At 35.8% G+C, this 23,962-nt stretch overlaps 1 long non-coding RNA gene across 1 annotated transcript in view; it reads right to left on the bottom strand.

Annotated features, from left to right (window-relative positions):
* Positions 1-677: 677 nt before the first annotated feature.
* The window catches only part of LOC129049572 (uncharacterized), a 51,624-nt gene continuing 28,339 nt past the window's right edge, over positions 678-23,962 (bottom strand). Inside the window, exons 4-6 of the long non-coding RNA XR_008512781.2 lie at positions 9,720-9,797; positions 4,795-4,880; positions 678-3,194 (exon numbers count right to left, since the gene is read on the bottom strand). This is a non-coding gene — a long non-coding RNA (uncharacterized LOC129049572). The remainder of the gene's footprint in view (positions 3,195-4,794; positions 4,881-9,719; positions 9,798-23,962) is intronic.

Here is a 23,962-nt window from a genome sequence, read left to right as displayed (position 1 = left end):
TGAAGCGATGTTGAATTTTATTGAAAGATTTTTCAGCATGTATTGAGATGATCATGTGGTTTTTGTTTTTAGTTCTGTTTATGTGGTGAATTACATTTATTGATTTGCATATGTTGAAACAGCTTTGCATCCTAGGGATAAAGCCTACTTGATTATGGTGGATTCGATTTTGGATGTGCTGCTAGATTAGGCTTGCTTGTATTTTGTTGAGGATTTTTGCATCAATTTTCATCAAAAATATTGGCCTGAAGTTTTCTTTTTTTGTTGTGTCTCTACCAGGTTTTAATATCCGGATGATGCTAGCTTCATCCAGTTAGTTAGGGAGGAATCCTTCCACCTCAATTTTTTGAAATAGTTTCAGTAGCAATAATATCAGCTCTTCTTTATACATTTTATAGAATTCATCTGTGGATCTGTCTGGTCCTGGGCTTTTTTCTAGCTGGTAGGCTTTTTGTGACTGATTCAATTGCAGAACTTGTTATTGATCTGTTCAGGGATTCAGATTCTTTCTAGTTCAATCTTGGGAGGTTGTATGTTTCCAGGAATTCATCTATTTCTTTTCAGTTTTGTAGTTGGTGTGCATAGAGGTGTTCATAGTAGTCTCAGAAGATTTTGTATTTCTGTGGCATCAGTGGTAAAGTCCCCTTTGTCATTTTTGATTGTGTTTATTTGGATCTTCATTTTTTCTTTATTTTTCTTGCTAGCAGTCTATCAATCTTATTTTTTCTTTCATTTTGACCTTGTAGAATCTGACAACTGTGTCTTAGGGATGGTCATCTTGTATAGTATCTCACAGAGGTTCTCTGCATTTCCTAGATTTGAATGTTGGCCTCTCTAGCGAGGTGGGAAAAATTTTTGTGGATGATATCCTCAAATATGTTTTCCAAGTTGCTTGCTTTCTCTCCTTCTCAGGAATCCCAATGAGTCATAGATTTGGTCTCTTTACACAGTTCCATATTACTTGAAGGCTTTATTCATTCTTTATTGTTTTTCTTTATTTTTGTCTGACTGAGTTATTTCAGAAAACTGGTATTTGAGCTCTGATATTCTTTCCTCAGTTTGGTCAGTTTTGCCGTTAATACTTGAGACTGTATTCTGAAATGCTTGAAGTGAGTTTTTCAGCTGTATTAATTCAGTTTGGTACTTTCTTAAAATGGCTATTTTCTCTTTAATCTCCTGTATCATTTTATTGTATTCTGTAAATTCCTTGGATTGGGTTTTGACTTTCTCCTGAATGTTGATGATCTTCATTCCTATCCATATTCCAAATTCTATTTCTGATATTTCTCACATTTCAGCCTGGTTAAAAACCAGCGCTTAGGAACTAGTGCAGTTCTTTGGAAGTAAGAAGATATTCTGGGTTTTTTAATTGCCAGAGTTCTTGTGCTGGTTCTTTCTCATCTGCGTGGGCTGATGTTCCTTAAATCTTTGAAGTTGCTGTCCTTTGCATTTTTGTATGCCCTTGGGAGTTTGATTGTGGTAAAAGGTAAGTTCAGTCAACTGGTTTTGACTGAACTAGTCTGTTCCTTGGTCTTGGAGAAGCCTGCTCTCATTATTGTCTCCATAAATGTGTTTCTCTTGTTGGGTGTTCTGGAAAGATCTTGGAAGTCTGGAGTCTTACAAATTAATTAAATCTGTTTCTTCAAAACCTTGGAGTAAAACTGATGCTACAGAAATACATACCACAGATATTCTCCTCTTGTGCATCATCCCTGCAGAGACTTAAGGTTGCGGCTACTCCAGTTACAGAAGCATGTAGTAGTGGAGTACTTAGAGTTAACAGGAAAAACAGAGAGCTTCCTGCCTGGACTCCCTAGAAGCCTGGGAACTGCCAGGACCCAGGGCAGTTAGGACCTAGGCCCACCCCTACCTACTTTGCCCATTTTTATTGTAAATTGAGTTATTTGTTTTCTTGTTATTGAGTTGTTTGATTCCTTATACATTTTGGATATTAATCCCTTATCAGTTTTACGATTTGCAAGTATTTTCTGTTACTCCATAAATTATCTCTTTACTCTGTTAATTGTTCCCTTTTCTGTGCAGAAACTTTTTAGTTTGATGCAATACTATTCATCTATTTTTGCTTTCATTCCCTGTGTTTTGGGGGTCATATCCAAAAACTCATTGCCCAGTCCAATGTTGTGGAGGTTTCCCCTTATGTTTTTGTTTAGTGGTTTTACAATTTCAGGTCTTACATTTAAGCCTTCAATCCATTTTGAGTTGATTTTTGTAGATGGTGTAAGATGAGGATCCAATCTCATTCTTCTGCACATGGATGTCCAATGTCATTTATATATATTTTTAAAAAACTGTCCTTTTCTCATTTTGTGTTTTTAGAACCTTTGTCAGAAAACTGACTGTAAATGCATAGGTTCATTTCTGGGTTCTCTATTCTTTTCTGTTGGTTGGTGTGTCTATTTTTTATGCCACTGCCATGCTCTTTTAAGGACTATAGCTTTGTAAAACATATTTCAAAATCAGATAGTTTGATGCCCCTAGCTTTGTTGAAATATACATTTTTCAGTCAATCAGTGGTACAGTAGTCACCCCTTATCTGTGTATTCACTTTCCACGGCTTCAGTTACCATCAGTCATCTGCATTTCAAAAATATTAAGTGAAAAATTCCAGAAATGAACAATTTATAAGTTTTAAAGTGTATGCTGTTCTGAATACATAATAAAATCTTGCACTTTCCCAACTCTATCCCACCTAGGGTATGAATAATCTGTTTTATGACAGTTATATTATTATAATTGTTCTAGTTCTTATCAGACATTGTTGCTAATATCTTGCTACCCCAAATTTGTACTTTAAACTTTATAATACAAATGTTTGTATAGGGAAAAACATAAAATATGTAAATTGGTACTATCCTTGATTTCCTGCATCCACTGGGGATCGTGGAATATATCCTCAGAGGATTAGAGGGAATTATTTTATTTTGTTATGAACTGGGTGCTATACAAAATCAATATATTATTTTAAATTTTGGTTAAAAATGCCATTATTTTTATTATGAAATTAGTCATATGTTCTTACCATTTGGAGATATATGCTGAAGTATATAGAGGGATGAAATCACCTGATATCTTCAATATGCTTTAGTATACATCCATAAATTGGAAACCCTCTTTTTCACTCTTGTTTTCCTACCTTCTTCCCTTCCTTCCAGACTTCTGTCCTCTGATTATACCTGGGGGCAATAATAAGGACACTTAGAACTCAGACCCTGATTTTTAAATACCTTAGAAAAATGTTCAATTCCAGGACAAAGGAAAAGAAAGAGTAATCTGACCCTGAAATAATTTTTATGTGTGAGAAAAGTAAACAATTTCTTGTAAAATTATACGGATATATTAAAAGAACACAGAAGCCAGCTTCAAGGAGCTTTTTCAATGAAATCTAAGGCAATTTGAGCATTAAAATCCTACTAATATTAGATTGTTCTAATTAAAGCAGAAATGTATGGATCAACGCAGATACTAATACAGAATAAATAGAAGTCAAATACCTTCCTTACCATAGAATACCAACTAGAAATGTAGAATAAAATATTAAATTAGAAAATCACATTCGACAACCATCATATTAATAATTCATTAATTTACCTGAGAAATGTCAATGGATGCTAAAACTAATGTGGAAAGAGGGATGAAAATTTGAGATTTACATGGTTTCGAAATATCTTGTCATAAACGACTCATTAATTGTAGTGGGAATGGGATGGGGAAACATCGCTTTATGATGGCAAAATCTGTCTGATACCATCTTGAGTAGCCCAATTTAACACTACAAGTAATGAATCCAGTAGACATTGGGTGTCACTTGATAGAATGCAATGAGATAGCAGTATTATTTCTGTGATAATTTAGCTAAACAATGCATCACCTGAATCTACTCATGCAGAAATATCCTATAAACACACGTGAAAAAATATTCTACAAAATTATTGCTTTGTAATAAAAATTTCATAGTCATATAAGCCAATAAAGACTGATAAATTATTTTGGATTGAAGGAAACTAGAAAGACATAAGAGAAAGTCAAACTATGTTAGTGCAATATATGATCCTAGTTTGGATTTTTTTGCTGTTAAAAAAAAATACACTATGAGATCAATTAGAGATTCTCTATATGATGGATGTATAGAGCTTTGTATTATTTTTGCAAGTTTTCATTGAGTATGTTGTTTGAGAATATGAATGCATTTAAACAATATAATGGGTATATAAATACAAGGAATTTCAATGATTTTGGAAAATAATCATTCTGAATTGCTATATTTTCTATATTCTTCATTTGAAATTTTGATCATTTAGGTAATGTAGAAAAAAATTAGAAAACATAAAATATGTTCCTATGTTAAAAATGTATATAATAAAAATCTCAAACACTTATAAAAGTAGGGAGAATTTAAATTAACTCACATTTTTCTACTCCTATCTTTTTAAAATTACAAAAAAATTAACAGGGCAACTTTGTTTAATTTTTTTTCAGAGCTACTGGCTCACTTATTTTAAATTTTGAAGCACTTTGAAACTTAGAGAAAATTACTACAGTGGGAAAAAGAGGGAGAATACTTGTTTTATGCTGAGTAAAATAAACAGGACACTCTCTTTAAGGACTAAGTTCCTCTGTGATAGTGTGCTAGAGATGATGATAACTCCCTTATATTACTAAGTTACTGTGTATGCTGTACTGCGCTAAATGAAATTTTACCAACCTGTGATAGTCTCTGTGTCTCTTTGCATAACTATACTGAGAATAACTTTGCCACATGGCGCCTTAACTTACATGAGCTCCTTCAAAAGCAAAATCTGAGACAGGCTTTTACAAGTCACTCCTAGACTTAACCTATTCTAAGTTCATTCCATGTGCCCCTGAAATTGAAATGGTAATTTTGTATTACTTTCTATGATGGTGTTCAATCTGACTATTACCTCAAAAAAGTCATACTTAAACTGTTTTGAAAATTAAGAGTCAAAAGCACATTCTCTTTTATTACAGCAATAATTATCACATAGTACTTATTAAGGGTCTAGTGTATACTGCATAATGTTGACACTGGTGTTCTTGTTTTTTCCCTATGGTAAAGTATTTGGAGTACAGGGCTGCTTTGTTGTAAATAAACATTTTCATATATATGGCTAACCAGATAATCTTTCAAAACCAAATGTTTTTCCTGAGCAATGATATAAAAGTAGTTAGAACCTGTAACACATCCAGATTACATAGTCCAATAATTAATACCCTGTTTATTGCATTTTTTTAAAAAATGCAGACCTATTGTTTGTTTTTACTAAACTATTTTTCATGGTTAGCATAACTTAATACTACTTATTCCAAACCAGAAATCTGCAAGCCTCTGAAAACTAATCTTCCTCCATTGCCCACCTGATTCAATTAATTGTTTCTCAATACTGCTGCTTCAATATCTCTGTAATAGGATTACATCATTATGCTTCATGAGACATTCAATGGTTTTCCATAATTCAGTAGATAAACATTAAATGTTTTTAAATGATGATGCAAGGCCTTTTATGATCTGCACTCACGACTTCTCTCGTTTGCACCCCTATCATGAACACTTGCTAATTCTTGTAGTTTTTACAATGGAGTCTTTCCTGTTGCCTCTCTTGGCATAATTTTTTTCATATGCCTGGACCTCAGGACTTTAAATAATTCCTTTCTCTTGGTATCTGCCCTTCATCCAATGAAGTGTCTCCACATCAATCAAAACAGAAGATTCTTAAGCATCTAGCCTTACTAACTGCTAGCCTTACCTATTGGACTCTTGAAATATGACCCTCTTTCCTTTGTATATGATTCTATTTATTGATTGTCCACAGTATTGAAATTTTATATGTGTTCATATGTTTTTCTCCTCCTACTACACCTCTAAGCTCCTTGAGGACAAAAATTATTTCCAATTTATCCTTTGTCTCTCCAGAAAAAAAAGAAATTACTTTACCCAGAATGTATATTCAGAAAATATTTGACTACATTAATTTAGAAAATGTTCATCAGAAAAATGACAAAGGGAAAGAAAAGGAATATTTGAAGCCCTGTTAAAACAGAATCTAGAAGAAAGGTAAACTCAGTTGGTTCTTTAGGTTTCTCTTAGTGTAATTTTAATGCTGATGCCAGGTTTTTTCATTTTATTCTCTTTTAAAGAAATTCAGAAAATTAAATTCACACCAGTGATAATTCAATACTGGAAAAAATTGATCATCAGGATAAGATCCTGCAGCTGACCATCAGTTCTATATGAGTATTATATAATAAAACATTTTTTCTTGAAGAGCATTGTAATATGATGAAAAAGACAAATTTTGAGCAATTAAAACTCCACTTAAACTTACTTACTTTTAAAACACTCACTGTAGTTTTTTCTTGTTCAAGAAAATGACAATATGAATAATTAAAATTTATTACACAATTGTAATAGCCCAACAGGTTCATCTTGCCCACTGACAAGATAGAACGAATATATCAAGATGGGGACTGTGATAGAGTTTAATAGATGAAGAGGCAATGACCTAGGAGACCAGAGTGCTATTATTTACTCAAATCAGCCTCCCTGAAAATTCAGAGACTAGAGTTTTTTTAAGGTGGTTTGGTGGGCAGGGGTCTAGGGAATGGAGAATGCTGATTGCTTAGGTCAGGGATGAAATCAGACAGTCAAAATTGTTCTCTTATGCTGAGTCAGTTCCTGGGAGGGGGCAACAAGACCAGATGAGCCACTTTACTGATTTGGGTGGTGCCAGCCGAATTTTCAGGATACGAAGTCTGAAAAATATCTTGAACACCCATGCTAGGTTTTATAATAGTAATGGTATCCATAGGAGCAATTGGGGAGATTAGGAATCTTGTGGCCTCTGGCTGGCTGCATGAACCCCAAATTTCTAATAATTTCTAATCTTCTGACTAATTTGTTAGTTTTACAAATGTAGTCTGGTCCCCAGGAAAGAAACAAGTTTGGTAAAGTTTGGAAAGAAAATAGTAATGGTATCCATAGGAGCAATTGGGGAGATTAGGAATCTTGTGGCCTCTGGCTGGCTGCATGAACCCCAAATTTCTAATAATTTCTAATCTTCTGACTAATTTGTTAGTTTTACAAATGTAGTCTGGTCACCAGGAAAGAAACAAGTTTGTTCCTGGGAGGGTGTGTTACCATCTTTGTTTCAAAATTAAACTGTAAAACATCCCTCCCAAAATTCAGCCTACACCCAGAAATGAACAAAGCCAGCTTAGATGATAAAGGCAAGATGGAGATGGGTACTTCAGATCTCTTTCACTGTCATTATTTTGTCACTGTTATGATATTTTGGCAAAAGAAATTTCACAATTGCTCTGTGCTAGGGTTATACCTTGTCTCAGTTAATTTAATCCTAAAAGTAGCCATATGGAATCAGTACTGTAATTATTCCCATTCAACATACAAGGAAACCGAGGAGTAGGGATGTGAAATATACTTCTCCAGGTCCCACAGCTGACAAGCAGTACTGTAGCATTTTAACCAGGCTAACTAACTCCAGAACACTTTTCTGCAAACATAAAAACTAGAATTTTGTCTAAGCATGCTTGTGGCTTAAGGAAAATATGTCTAAATCAAATATTAACTTCATTACATATTAGTTATTTAGCTCATGTATAGTAATTTCATTTTTTTAATATTGAAACTAAGTGGCCTAATAAGTTTGCCACATATTGCTAACTTTCCTTAAAATTTTTGGAATAGATTTACACACATCTTCATTTTAAGTCTGTGTGTGTGTGTGTATGTGCGTGTAATTTTTACTTGATGGATGAGGTAATATAACTTTGCAAAACTATATTTTTAAACGTTTACTGATCTATATAAAATAAAGGAAATTTCAGTCAACATATAGCATTTTATCTCATTTTTCTTTTCCTTTACTTTCTCTGGTTTTTAGCCTCTTTTATGCTTATACCTTTCCCTGTAACAAAACCTCAAGGAATTTGAGTGCATGAAAAATGAATAACTACAGTTTCTGATTTTACCTTGTTGATGAAAAGGCTTCCCAAATATTTGACTCAATCTAAGACTCGTGCACTGTAAACAAGATTTATGATTCACCTTGCTAGTTAATAGAGAGTGTCTAAAATGTGTCATTCTATTTTATGATTTTCCACATTTTAATAAGTTTCTCTCATGTAATAAATGGGTAAGCAAATGAAAGTGAAATGGTGATATTTGGTGTCAGTTATAAAGTGCTTTGGTCAACTCTGGCTTCTTTGTGGAAATGATTGAGATTGTTTATTACATATAGCTTTTACATCAGATTATCACTTCAAAAATAAGAGACTCTATGGAAGTTCTATACAATTTCCTCTCTCTCAAGTTTATTATTTGATTGATTTAATGTCATCGCCTTTATATTTTATACATCGATACTAGGTTCAAAAAATAGGTAAAGCAGTAAACAATATATATTCTTCCCTTACCAAAGTGCTGAAAAGTAGACTTCAGGGTACTATATCAGATTGTAATAACTCCAAAACATCAATATTGTCAAAACATTACATTCTACTCTTTTCTCACTCTATGCACATATCTATCATTGGAATCATTGGAACTGCTTCTTAAATGTGTCTACCTGAAAGTGCTACGTATCACTGCTACTCAGATTTCATTGGGCAGAGCACATCACTTGGCCATACATTATCAAGGCACCTGTTATGTTCCAATATGCCCGGAAATAGAGGAGAACAAGACATTGGCAAACAGTGGTGATATCTACCATAGGTACCAAGATGATAAGGAAAGACATCTGTCCTATGCTCAGGTGGTTGTTCCTATCAGGTTTTTTCTGCTATTTTTGGTATTTTCATGTTTTGTTCTAACATATTTTTGTTTTTTTCTTTCTGAAACAGGTATTATTGTTAATAACATGTTATTGCAATGTACTATTGCAGATCCCTTTCTTCTCTTTAATTTTTGAGCTGCTTAGTACTTATTGAAGACCTAGGAGAAACACAGAAGTGTTTTATATAGATAGATAGATAGATAGATAGATAGATAGATAGACAGATGGATCGAGGTTTGTAAAAGATAGATAATTTTATTTAATAATATTTTTAAAGGTTCTCTTGCTGTTCAATATGGATTAAAATGCATTTAATTAAAACAGTATTTTAATAAAAATTACTGGCTGGTAATGAGTCTTCGGAAGGAAGAGATGTTAAAGACCAGAAAATCAGCTTAAGAGTTCTAGCAATACAAAAATACTCATATTATAAGAACAATATAAGGGTTTCAACCTTGGGAAGAAGAAAATATGAGATTAAAGGATGATCAGAACAAGAGAATAAATTTCCTGCTATAGTCAAATTTTGAGATTAAAAAAGAAGAAAGAAAAATCCAAGAAGTGCCAAACAGTATCCAAAACATCTGAGTAAATGTGAGGAGGTACATTTGAGCATCATCTGCCTCTTACGCTATTCTCTCTGGAACTTGAGGCCCTGAGGCTTTTTTGCTTAGTACTACTCTCACATAAGCAAACATATGTAGAAATTATTAAATAATAAATTTTTATGTTAATATGCTTTACTGTTATTCAGATACAAGGACTGGAAACTAAATCCAATTATATAAAAGAATTTACACATTATTTCAATTAAATCAAGCCACTTCATTCCTACTTATAGTGAGGCCTGTGATAAGGCACTCTTTGCAAAATGTATAATTGACTTACCTGTGCAAACAATAACAAGGTTACTTGCCCAGCTGGAGCAGAGTCTTTGCAGAATGCTGAGTTGCTACAAACTAGAGGCTGAAACAAAAATAAAATAAAATAAACTTTCATTTCTGAGAAGATAGATATCAATGTCCCCATGAGGCTCTTAAACACACTCACCATTTCAAATGTGTTTTGCCTTATTCCCCATATAACATGAACATTATATTAATAGCTACAGGGTTGTAAATGTATCATGCAGGGCCAAGAATACAAATTTAAAAGAATAAAAATGCAGACATTAAAGAAAACAATACATTTAAATCCTTTTTAGTGCAATATTGCTTTGCTTAAGTTTATTAAGACTCAAGCCATGCTCCTTGAAGGCCAAATACAATATTATTTATTTAAATATGATAGTGTGTCATTTAAATAAAATTTTATTGAAAAACAATATAATTGTTTTACAAAAGTAAAGCATACATTTACCTGTTTAGAAGAAAGAAATTGCTTTTGAGCTATAGTGGTAGCACTATTAGATACAAAAGAAAGTGCTTAGCAAATTAAAATGCATTATAAGTTGCAGCATATTATTACTCAGGAGGTTGATTGTATGTGTACCCAGAATTAAGCCCATCAAATTTTGCTTTACAGTCCATGTATAGATCCCAAATATTAATGATAATTAGCAATATCGTCTATAACAAAAACATTGGATATTTCAGGAGTTTATCCCCCATGAAGATCCAAACACATCTTTTTTATTGAAATGTCTTAAGTGTCAAAGTAAGAATTTAATGTATTTAGGTAATAAGTTATTACTATTTATAAACAGCCACCAAATATTAAATACATGCAACAACTTAAATAAATATATTAGTTTTTCAATATTTGTATTTCCTGTGTAACTCTCTTCCCATTTCTGCTTCTTTCAAAGTGTATGAATACATATACTGACACTTTATTACAGAAAACATTCTTGAAGAGTTTAAATAACCAACTTGAAGTTTAGGAGTTCTTATAAATTGTCAAAAGTCACAATATCACATGGACATCCTAAGTAAATTATATTTACATATATGTAGGTTTTATTAATAAACAAAGGCATGAGTTTTAAAAACATAGTAACTATGATATTAATTTGGGGTTAAAATAAAACAAAGCAAAACCAAATCAATTCCCAACATAGCCCTTCTACCAAAATCTACCTAATTTTGTATGTTGAAAAAATAAAATCTCTTTTTTTGTAGTCTTTTTACCTGGATCTTGAGACGTTATTCAGTAAGAAATGGAACAGCCATCAGAATCTTTTGGGGGAACCCGCCCCCAATATTTCAATGTAGGTTCTTTCTATTTTCCCTAAGTGTCAGCTGGTCTGAGAAATAATAAGAAAGAGTACAAAAAGAGGAATTTTACAGCTGGTCTGCTGGGGGTGACATCACATATCTGTAGGTCCGTGATGCCCACCTGTGCTACAAAACCAGCAGGTTTTTATTAAGGACTTCAAAAGGGAAGGGGGTGTAAGAACAAGGAGTAGGTCACAAAGATCATATGATTCAAAGGGCAAAAAGGAGAACAAAGATCACATGCTTCTGAGGCCAATAAAAATCACAAGGCAAAGGGCAAAGCAAGATCACAAGGCAAAGGGCAAAATCAAAAACTTCTGATAAGAGTCTATGTTCAGCTTCACACATATTGTCTTGATAAACATGTTAAACAACAGAAAATGTGGTTCAAGAGCAGAGAACCGGTCTGACTTCAAATTTACCAGGGTGGAATTCCCAATCCTAGTAAGCCTGAGGGTACTGCAAGAGACCAGGGCATATTTCAGTCCTTATCTCAACCACATAAGACAGACACTCCCAGAGCAGCCGTTTATTGACCTCCCCCTAGGAATGCAATTCTTTTCCTAGGGTCTTAATATTCCTTGCTAGGAAAAGAATTTAGCAATATTTCTCCTACTTGCATGTCCGTCTATAGGCTCTCTGCAAGAAGAAAAATATGGCTTTTTTTGCCCAACCCCGCAGGCAGTCAGACCTTATGGTTGTCTTCCCTTGTTCCCTAAAATCGCTGTTATTCTGTTCATTTTCAAGGTGCACTTATTTCATATTGTTCAAACACACATGTTTTACAATCAATTTGTACAGTTAACGCAATCATCACAAGGTCCTGATGTGACTTAGTACATCCTCAGCTTATGAAGATAAAAGGATTAAGAAATTAAAGTAAGACAGGTGTAAGAAATTATAAGAGTATTATTAGGGAAGTGATAAATGTCCATGAAATCTTCATGATTTATGTTTCCTCTGCTGTGGCTCCAACTGATCCCTCCGTTCGGGGTCCCTGACTTCCCACAACAAAAATCTGAGATTAAAAAAAAATCTAAAGTATTAGTATGAAAGAAAATTGTGTTATGAGAGAAATACCACATTTGTGGAAACTAGAATAGAAATTAGACTGATTTTATTCAAAGGAGAGACATGATCTGGAAATTAACTTTAAAACATATACATTATTTTTTCTATTACAATATTAATACCATTTATTTACAATTCATTATAACTATGAATTGTAACTGTTTCCATATAACTATTTCCTTTTGTGCTCTCCAATTTGTTGCTACAAATTAGGCTCCAAACTCAGGGCTACTAAGGCCCAGGGTCATATCTTAAACACTACTGTATTGCTACTGCCAAGAACAATGGATGGCACAGTCAGGGCCTCCAATAGCATATATTGAATGGAGTAACCCCAAGTCCATTCACTTTTGTTCCTATCTATTCACTTTGGGACTTTTCCATTCTCTTACATTCTAGGTTATTTTTAGAGTCCTCAGGATATCACAGATGCTGAAGATTTCCTCCAGGCTCAAATGGAGCAACCCATTTGTACTTTGCTGGATGTTGTCTCTTCAATTCTAAACCATCATTTCGTCACCCACCCTGAAAGACATCACTTCCACCACTTTCCAAAGACCAGAATCTTCCACTAGTTACCTGATCACCAATAGATATTGCCACCAGTGATAGAACACTCTTACCTAGGAATACCAAAGCATGCAGAGGCTTAGATAAATTACAGCTTTCATTTCATTAACCAGATGTCCTTATTCTTCAGCTCTTTTCCTCCTCATAAAACCCATAACCCTTAATAAATACAGTTGACCCTTGAACAATGCAGGCATTGGAGTGCTGACCTCCTGCACAGTTGAAAATCCATGTACAATTTTTGACTCCCCAAATACTTAACTACTGATAGCCTACTGTTGACAAGAAGCCTTACTGACAGTGTGCACCATCAATTAACACATATTTTGTATATGTAGTATATACTGTATTCTTACAATAAAGTAAGCTAGAGAAAAATAAAATGGTATAAAGAAAATCATAAGGAAGAGAAACTATATTGACTATTCATTAAATAGAAGTGGATCCTCATAACAGTCTGCATCCTCATCATCTTCACGTTGAGTAGGCACAGAAAGAGGAGGAATAGGAGGGGTTGATCTTTCTACCTCGGGTGGTAGCAGAGGTGGAAGAAAATCCACATATAAGTGGGAGAGCATAGTTCAAATTTATGTTGTTCAAGGGTCAGTCATAAGATCACCAAGAATGGCAAGAGGAATAATCTTCTAACCACTTCCAAAACATGAAGGTGATTGATATTTGGCATTATTTTCTATTAATTTTATCTTTTTGTGGAAGTATAGCTTTATATGACATATAGTATTCATTAACTGAATTAGCTTAGAAAATATCTTCTGACAGTTTAGAAACAAGGTTGAAAATTAGATCAACATTTTCAAAACTGGTATTGATTTGATACATGATAATAACAGCCAGACTGAGGAGGACAGATCACCTGAGGTCTGGAGTTCAAGACCAGCCTGGCCAACATGGTAAAACCCTGTCTCTACTAAAAATATAAAACATAGCTGTGCATGGTGGTGCATGCCTGTAATCCCAGCTACTCTGGAGGCTGAGGCACGAGAATTGCTTTGAACCCAGAGGTGGAGACTGCAGTGAGTTGAGATCATGCCACTGCACTCCAGGCTGTGTAACAGAGCAAGACTCTGTCAAAAAAAATAAAAAAAATAGTTTTCAGGCATTCATTTCATATAAGGTAATATTTGCCATTAAAAAATACCTTGGTCAGGGACCTCCTCTTTCAGTTTTGGAACCCCCGTCCCTCTGTCTCTGTATGGGGAGCTTCTACCTTCTGTCTTCTCCCTTCTTTCTTGCCTATTAAACTCTCTACTCCTTAAAACCACTCCACGTGTGTCCATGTCATTTTATCTAAACCGGCATGAGGACCAAGAACCCTGGTGTTCCTCCACTCATTGGAGCCCTGTCATTCTGGTGCATCGGCTGGGAAAGGAAATTGAATCATCCTCTGGTGAGTATGGAGTGGATTTCAACTTTAAATCTGTCCTTTAACCTCAAGGTTCTCTTCCAGCTACCGTGTTGCCAAACTTTCTCTCCCTTTTTATCCGCAGTCTCTTACCCTCTCTGTGTGTGTCTAACGTACAGGAATCTTTACAGTTCAGGGAAACAGGTCTGTTAGAAAAGATCACGAATCGTGGCAGGCAGTAACTCAATAAATCTCTCTTTCTCTCTGTTTTCTCTGTCGAGCACATTGTATTTCTAAGCCACCTAGTAGAAATTAGGCTCTAGGCCTCTTCTGGGAATGCAAAGTTTCTGCCTATAGTAGTTAGGAGTAAGAGGTCTTCCATAGCTCAATTTTAGTCTCAATATTGTCTCACTGGCAGGTAAATGGCCATTCGATTCCTATGTTCTTTTAAGGCATCTATTCTGTCTCCTATTAAGATAGTACTTAATTAGTAAGGGGAGTTTAAGTCAGGAAGTGAACCGGAACCATTCTTCTATGGGTAAATGCTTTAGCATGGGCTATAATAGCAGGATATAGAGTTGAATCTAGCACACCCCCTCCCTTAAAGAGGCCTTGCCCAATTACGTAGTGTTTTTTTGAAATATATTTTTTGGAAGGCACACAGGCCACACAAGTCTAGGAGGTCAAAGGGAAAGAAAAGGCAGAGGACTGATTGCTTAGGGACAGTGTGACTAAGGCCTAAAAGTCAGTTCCTCTGGAGCAATGGCTTGGAGGGTCACACCTGCAGTCATGGGTGGCACATTTAAGCGGGTGCCGGGAATCCAGGAGCGATGGAGGGAAAATAGTTGGGGGGAAGCCCTCTATGTTTTCATCTCCATCCTGGATCACATACCAAAAGGAAGGACTAAAAGGATGCTTTCATTCTCACTTCTCTTTCTATATGGGTAACATAATCTTCAACATGCACTCCCGTGGAGTGTATTTTGAAGCGCTGGGACTCCTTCAACCTTGAAACTTTGAAGAAAAAGTGGCTTATCTTCTTTTGCAGCCATATCAGGCAGGCCCAGGGAAAATAGTTCCCCAAAATTAAAAAAGTGACTTTCAAGGAAGTCATCTCAGGGTCCTCCTTTTTTGGGGCCCCTTCAAGTTCCCTTCTCATTCTAGGACCTTAGGCAAGTAAAAGGAAACTGAGGCTGATTTTCTGACGGCCCTGATAGGTATATAGAAGCTTTCCAAAATTTAATTCAGATATTTGACTCACATGGAGGGATGTTATGTTGCTGCTAAGTCCAACCCTCACTGCAGCTAAAACAGGCAGCTCTGCAAGCAGAAGAAAATTTTGGAGATGAGCAATATGTCTCCTATAGTAGGCCAGAAGGGAAAAGAGAAAATAGGAAGGCAAAGAAATAGAGGAAACACCACTCTCAATAGGAAGAGAGGTATTATCTCTTAACAACCCTAATTGGAACTCCTTTCTATGGTGTTTTTTCTTCTTTTGTGGTTTAAAATGGCTTCTATCTCTTTTATAATGTTCTTCTAACCTGGGAAAAGTTAATTTTCCAAACCTTAAATTGCTTGGCGTAGAGTTGAGCTAGGGGAAAGGGAACCCAGAAGCCTGATATGCTGGCAAAGGGGTAAAAATTTCTTACCAGTTGTTTCATGTCCTTGGGAATATAATCTGTAACCACGTGGCAATACTTTGTTTTAGTCTCTGCCATTTTACAATGGTGGCTGTCTTCCTGTGTAAATCAGATAAGCCAGTCTGTCAATCTAGGTGGTGCCAGCTGATCCATCAAGGGCAGGGTTTACAAAATATCTTAAGCACTGATCATGAGAGCGGTTTAGGGAGGGTCAAAATCTTGTAGCCTCCAGCTGCATGGCTCCTGGGCCATGGTTTCTAATCGTGCAGCTAGTCTCTTGGTCTGGTCCCCAGACAAAAGGGAAGTATGTCTTGGGAAGCAGCTGGTATCATCTTTGTTTTAAACTATAAACTGTAAACCAGGCTCCTCCCAACGTTGGTTCAGTCTATGCCCAGGGATGGGCAAGGACAGCTTGGGGGCTGGAAACAAAATGACATTGTTTGGGTCCAGTCTCTTTCACTGTCTCAGTCACAATTTTGCAATGACAGTTTCAAAAGCTGCCTATCACTCCATTGAAAATTCCTTGTACACTCACCATTAAGTCATATCCTAATTAAGGCTTGTTGGTTTCACCTATGAGGCCACTTTTTGTAAAGTTTAAAAGCTGAAAATCTTAAGTGGTTGGCATGGCTAAAGTCAAATAACAAGGAATTTAAAACGATTTTCTTAAAGAGTGCTCAGCTTAATTAAGAGTGAATATTCAAGTTATAGATATATTTAAAAAGTCTTTATGTTTTTCTCTTCTTGGATCTTGTTTTCTGGAAAAAGGTTCTTTTCTTTTCAGTTGACTTAATTATTTCTCTCCAATTTTTTTTGTCCGAGTTTTGCTCTTGTTGCCCAGGCTGCAGTGCAATGGCGCAATCTCAGCTCACTGCAACGTCCGGCTCCTGGGTTCAAGCGTTTCTCCTGCCTCAGCCCCCAAGTAGCTGGAATTACAGGCATGTGCCACCACACCTGGCTAATTTTGTATTTTTAGTAGAGATGGAGTTTCTCCATGTTGGTCAGACTGGTCTTAAACTCCGGACCTCAGGTGATCCACCTGCTTTGGCCTCCCAAAGTGTTGGGATTACAGGCATCAGCCACCACGGCTGGCCAAGGGATGGGCTTATTCCAAAATAAGCCAATTGGCTTTGGGTTGGCTTGCAATGAAATGCATGGTAGAAGCACTACACTGTCTTCTCCCATAATATCTATATGGTCTTTTCATAAATTAAGCATTAAAATAAAAGCATAGCAAGGAGGTCTTAAGACACTAATCTGCCCTTTAGTAAAAGGGTTATAAAAGGTTTGTAGAAATTTCACCTCATGGTCAAGTTGGTTAGGATTAGACGGAATGATCTATAAGGTTCCATTTAAACAAATTAGGGTTAACATTAACAAACTAATACAAGGGTAAACTTTGGCTTTAAACAGGATTTTCATGTCATAATAAAGGCTAACAAATGGTTTTTGCCTTTTGAGTCGTCATTTTGGCAAAATAATTTATGGCAATCTGGGAATTATTCTTCCTAATGCCTGGCTTTTTGGATGCTTCAGAAGGCTCCTGAAACATTCAGAAAAGAGGCAAACAGGATCATTTGACATGTTTAGTCACATGAAATTGCCAAAATGATTTCCAATCTTCTTTAAGTTATATTTTGGTGAATAATACTAATATATGTTCCAAAATCGTATGGGATTTCTAAAATTCTAATGTCTAAGTATATGCTATCAATTATAATTAAGGGTAAAGTTATTGTAAACCATGGAGATAAACGAACTTCTTTGTCAGTCATATTTTTAACTGTAACTATCCTGGAAATGTTGCCATTCACAGACAATTGTTGTCTTGCTTTGTTCCTTCTCAAAAGATGGTTTATAGTCAAGCTATATTAAAGACTCTAACAGGTGTTCTCAAATTCAGATTTTTAATAGCTTTGAAGACTATAATATTGGAATAGAGAAAGAATGTACGGGACTCCTAAAGAACTGACATGTTCATAAATATCAAGCAAAACAAAAGTTAACTAGTGAACTGCACTCAGAAAGTTAAAGCAAACTTTTTAACTTGTGCTTGGAATATTGCTGATCCTTGTTTTGTTTTTCAGAGTCAGGGAAACTTATTTTAAACTATTTATGGCCTTTAATAATTAAGTAAGGTATACTACTGTGAACAAAATTTGGAGCATATTCATTTTTCTCTGCCTGGTTCATCTAAAATTTGGAGACTATCTGTGAGTACTCTTAACTTATGGCAATACAGTTGTTAGCATCAGTGCAATAAGAATCCATTTTTCTTTGTCAACAGAACACAATTGGAAAAACTGGTTATTTTATCAAGGCTTTGACTGAAAGAGTGTGTTTTTCTTTTAGGAATCAAGCTTGACATGTGGAGCCAAGAAAAGTCCCTTGAGGAGAACTGGCTTCATATCTTGTCTACATTTTCCCCCCACATGGTTCCTAACTGTGGTCAGTAAAGAATGTCACTTTCTAACAGGTCTGGAAGCTCTGAGTTTATCTTGGGACCTTAAGAGGAGAGGATCACCCAACTCACAGGTATTGAAGGATACAAACCCATGGCTGGGCTCAGCTTTAAAAGTCTTATCTGAAATTCCTTGTGGAAGAGAGATTTATCAAAGCCAATCCAAAAGGCCTATGTAAAAATAAACATTCTTGCTGCACTTTGTGCAAATAATCAATCTAAGTATAAGACTAAAGTTTATTCATAATTAGTTTTTGCCAAAAATGAGGACTGGAGAGAAAAATTTTGCTCCAAAGCTTATCATACATTTGTCATTAAATCCTAGTCTCATTAACTGTTTTTAAGCTTTTTGACTACATTTTAGACTAACCCTGCTTTTTCCTGTGAGTCAAGTGGTGATTTTCTACAGCTTGGAGAAAAAAAAAAAAAAAGGGATGGGTAATGTACAGATGTGAATCAATATGCTAGTTCTGGGCAATTATCTTGCAAATTCTGCCAGGTAATGAAAGTGAGTAAGGTGCCCATAACCCAGAGGTTTCTTTGTTTGGGAAAATAAAACCAAGGAACTTTATATACCTTCAGAGGAGACTTCTACATCTTGATAAGTAAAATTTTAGATGGAAATCACCTACCACCCCACATATGTGGAAACTGCTCTCCTCACTCTACTATTTGCAATAGGATTATACACAGTAGCACCTTCTAACTGAAATATTGAACAGAAAGTTTCTATCGCTGTCATATTTTGCTTAATTATTATCCTTATAGCAGGGCTAATAGTTATTAACAAAAAGGAAGCATGAAAGTTTTACTATCACTGAGTCCGCTAGGACTTTTTATTGGGTCTAGTGATGCACTTTTAAATGAAACATGCTGCTTTTGGATTAACACCTCTAGTATAGTAAAGGAAAATCTACAGGTACTTAAAGATCAAATCAAAATTATTGGCAGGCTCAGGGAAAATGCCAGCTTTAGCCCCAGGTGGCTACAATCCCTCTTTAATGAATTCCAGTTTTCTTTATAAAATTGGTTAGCCCCTTTATTAGCCTCTCTCTTGCTTATATGTCTTGTATTAACATTTGGACTCTGTATACTCAATGCTATAATTCAAACTGTCTCTTCTCGCCTAGAAGCAATCAAACTCCAAATGGTGCTGTAAATTGTACCACACATAGACACGCCATTCTTCTGAGGACCCTTAGATCAACCCCAGGAGGAACCCTAGCTGCTGTTCCCCATTCCACACCCCTTTTCAGCAGGAAGTAGCCAGAAAGAGTCATCACCCAAAACCCCCTAACAGCAGTTAGCATGGCATCTCCACAGCGGGGAATGTTATAGGAGTTACTAAGAAATTATTTTAGGCAGATGGAAAGGAAAAGGGGTTTTGGGAAGTCTTCATTTTTTAAAGCATCTCCAGAAAAGTTTCTTCTAAAGCCCTGGCTCTTAGACCCAGGCCGGCAACCTTTGATATGCAAATGCTAGCCATTAGAACCTGGATCCACCCAACATGGTGATTCCTGTGGCCTTCTTGGCATTTCCCCACATGTTCCTGGCAACATGGCCACCCCCACAAATCCTCACGTGTGTAGAACATCCATGGGCCCTGTATTTGCATATTAAAGGGCTAGGGTGGGCCGGGTGCAGTGGCTCATGCCTGTAATCCCAGCACTTTGGGAGGCCTAGGCGGGTGGATCACCTGAGGTCACGAGTTCAAGACCAGCCTGGCCAACATGGCAAAACCCTGCCTCTACTAAAAAATACAAAAATCAGCTGGGCGTGGTGGCAGGCACCTGTAATCCCAGCTACTCTGGAGGCTGAGACTAGAGAATCACTTAAACCTGGGAGGTGGATGTTGCAGTGAGCTGAGATGGCACCATTGCACTCCAGCCTGGGCAACGGAGAGAAACTCCATCTCAAAAAAAAAAAAAAAAAAAAAGGCTGGTGGGGAAGGCCAGCTTTTTTGCAGGCTACATGAATGACATAGCTAGTCAAACCAATCCCCTGAGCCCTATGCAAATCAAACACCGCCTCCTCCAGCCTCTGCATATATGCCTGGCTGTTTTCCTTGGCAGGCGGGTACGTTCTCTCTCAGCTTTGGAGCCCTCCTCCCTCTTTCTCTGTATGGGGAAGCTTCTTCCTTCTGTCTTCTCCCTTGCTTCTTGCCTATTAAACTCTCTGCTCCTTAAAACAAAACAAAACAAAAATACTTTGGTCAAATAAGTTTGTGAAACATTGTATTATTGTATATCTTGCTCTGGAAAATTTATAATGCATGGCAGCATATAATGGCTCAAAGATTCCCTACAGTAAAAACATCTATCAACTTTTACCTCAGCATTTCCCAAGCATATTTGAATATGGAAAATGCTTGTGAGTTGTTGCATGAAACAGGTATTTGGAAATTTTTAACTTAGAATGATATAGGTACTCACCAATGGATAATGGCAATGCATGATATAAAATGCTAATTACACAATTTTGACACATAACACAGGGAAAGATGAATATCCTCATGATAATACTTTTCAGCATTTACAAATATAACATGAAGACTCTTCACAAAATAGATAATTATAAAAGTCGAAGTATATATTGTAGAAAAAAATAATATAAATATAAATAAAACTCAAAGCAACTTTAATACAGATCTTTGCCCTTTAATTTGGGTGATTAAAACACACATATTTCATCTGAAAAATCTTTCCTAGAGATGAATACAAGATACAGAAACAAAGGAGGTAATTAACAGCCTTATCATTTATGGGAGGATAAGAAAAATAAATATATATACTTTTATTAGCTTTTTATAAGAATTTTTGGTTTTTTGGAGCAACACTGAAGATGAATTGAAAACTATGAACAAAAACTAAAGGCCAGGATTACACAAATTATATGGCCTTCGTCAAAAGGATACAACATAAAATGGAATTAGCAGTAGATAACTGGAGAGTTAGTGAAGCTTAGATCATGTAAGGTCTTATCTACCATCCAAGGGTATCTGTTCTTCATCCACAAGGCCACAGGGAAAAACTCAGAGGATTAGTAGAAGGCCATGAATGGATTGACTTGTAAAAGGAGCACACTAAAAGCATCAGGTACTGTAGAGCAACAAGGTAACTGTTGAGACAGGAATTGGAGTTTGTGTGTCTATTGAAATAGTGAATCCGAGTTTGGGGGCCTGAGGGAAAGGGAAAAGTTCTAGATCTCTGAGTTAGGTGACTGGATGGAACTCAGTACAATTGTTGAAGTTAGGATGTGGAACAGATTTAAAGTGAGGGGAATAAAGTGAGGGGATATCTAGTTAGATTAAGTTCAACCTTTAGTATGTTATGAGAAATGCAGATTTACTTACCATCAGAGAGAAGTATCTTGAGAGCAAGATGAGAAACTGGGATGAATACGTTAACGGTGGAAGAGATCAGAGTTATCCTGAGTTACCGATGGCCTATCCTTACAGGTTCGTAGCAACTTCAGTCCATGCCTCCTCAGAAGAAAGAATTCAACTGAGGGGCCTAAAGGAGAAAAAGTGACCCATAGGTTGCATACAAATTTCAGAGCAGGAGTAGAAGTTTATTTTAAAAGGCCTTAGAACAGGAAAGAAAGGAAGGTGCACTTGGAAAAGACCTAATCAGGTACATGAGAGTTAAAGAGAGAAGGTCAAATGCCTGGTTTAACCCTAATTCTAGGATTTGTATAAGCTTGACTCTTTCCCGTGATTCATCCCTTAGGGTGGTCTGCCCGCATGCGCCGAGCCCTCCTGATCCTTTGAAAGTAGGTACACCGGTGTGTTCAGGGAGCTATAGGCATGCCCAGCTGAGGCTTTCTTCTTGTTTCCGGTGGAGTGTACCCTGAAGATTATACTCCACCAATTTTGTATTTTAATATGCATTCCCAGAAAGTTGCTTCTCCCTGGGGCCTGCATTCAATTAACAATTTGATGGTAACAGATGTGGACCATCGGGAAATTCTTCTCCCTGGCACTGCCGAATTATCACTTTTAGAGAGGCAATGCGATAATTGCCGAACCATCACCAGATATTTCTAGTGGGTTGAGGGAGAGCCCTCTTCTGCCCCACTCATGCCTAACTACCTGTAATAGATAACATAAGAATTACCAATACATAAATTATAACTGCATAGGTAAAATGTTAGCAGAACTGGATGGTGATATTGAAAATGGCACATCACAAAGACAGGAGGATGAGAGTGAAAAACTATCAACAATGGAGAAGTATTATGTGTTGTGAAGCCATCGCAAAAAAGGGGGTCAAGTATACTAGGTTTCAGAAAGAGTTAGCTGAATTTGGCAATTAGATACATTGCTATATTCCATAAAGAGCTTTGATTTTAAAGTAAAGATGTGTCTAAATAAATTTAAATGTTAACCTTTCAGATTAATGTACTTTTCACAGAAAATTTTCTTTGATAAACTTTCTATAGCATTAAATATTTATTTATAGGATTGCAAAATCTTCTGACAAGAGAAAAGATCTGAAGATAATTTTTTTTATCCCCTGGCTGTTATTTTCACGAACAAAACTGAAAGCTATTTTGAAAATTAGTAAAAGGAATACGGATTTAGAAGAAAATTACCATAGAAAACTCCATTTTCAAGCTTTTGTTTTATAGATGAGAAAACCCATGGCTGGTAATATGGAGAAAATGGAAAAAACAAACAACTGTTCTTAAGTTGCCTTATTAGCTCTTATTAACTAATACATTTAACATATTGTGAAACAGACTAAAATTTAATATCAAAACATAAGAAATCTATGTTTTAATTATACTCACTGACACATATAGATTTGCCTCAATTCTGTAATAAAAGTTGGGTTTAATCATGACAATTTGTTTATATTTACTAAGATGCCTGCTTTCAAATAGGTAAATGAAATTACTATTTTTATGCTTTAATGTTATGATGACATAGCCTCAGTTGCACAATAAGTAATACAAATTAGAGGTTGCAGTTATTTTTCTGAATCTTTGTTTTTCCCAACTAAATTATATAAAAAACTAAAATAAAAAAGAAAAAAAATCACTATTCCTGACTTGTAATAAATCTGGGTTCTACTTTTTTATCACTTTCTACATGGAGTGATTTTTCCTTAGTGGAAACAAGAAGTGAAAAAAAAAAAAAAAAAAAAAAAGAATAGATAGTCTTTCCCTGGAGTAGCCAAAAAGTGCAATTCACTAGTGGCCACTGTAAATTGCTTTAGTACAATAAAGGATGTTGATTCATTGGCACTGCACAAAGACTGAGGACTCACAGCAGTAAAATGCCAGGAAATGTAGGGTGATATGATGTAAAGGGAATAAGTTCAGTAGCAAAATGGAAAGAGAGAAAGTACTAATATAATATTCTGTGGTGTAAAACTTCAGACCTGATGCAATATTTAAAAAGTAGCATGATACAAAAACATGCACTGTAGATGCATAGGGCAGAATAGTAAGCCACATACAAAGAGATACAAAGCATCCAAAATCAGCAGACCAAACCTACAAGAGGATTACAGTTATGGGAATTAAGAATGGAGAAAGAAGCTGAACAAGACTGACAGGCAAAGGATGAGAGGTGAAAAAGTCAAGGTGCAGTGAAGAGGGAAAGTAACAGCTAACAGGACAGAAGGGAGAAAACTCATTGTAGATTAATCAAAGAGTAGCAGCTGTATGATGACAGGGAAAACTGACAGTAACTCATATAAAAGACCAAGAGGGAGGAACCATCGATAGAAGACACTGGTTGGTCTAGGAGGAGAGGAAATGTTGGATTTATTTAGAACAGACTTACTTTTCCTCTAGCAGTAGAG

The sequence above is a fragment of the Pongo abelii genome, chromosome 14, assembly GCF_028885655.2.
Source record: "Pongo abelii isolate AG06213 chromosome 14, NHGRI_mPonAbe1-v2.0_pri, whole genome shotgun sequence".
In the NCBI taxonomy this organism is placed as follows: domain Eukaryota; kingdom Metazoa; phylum Chordata; class Mammalia; order Primates; family Hominidae; genus Pongo; species Pongo abelii.
The sequence above is the reverse complement of the archived record's forward strand: the minus strand, read 5'-3'. Positions and strand labels throughout refer to the sequence as shown.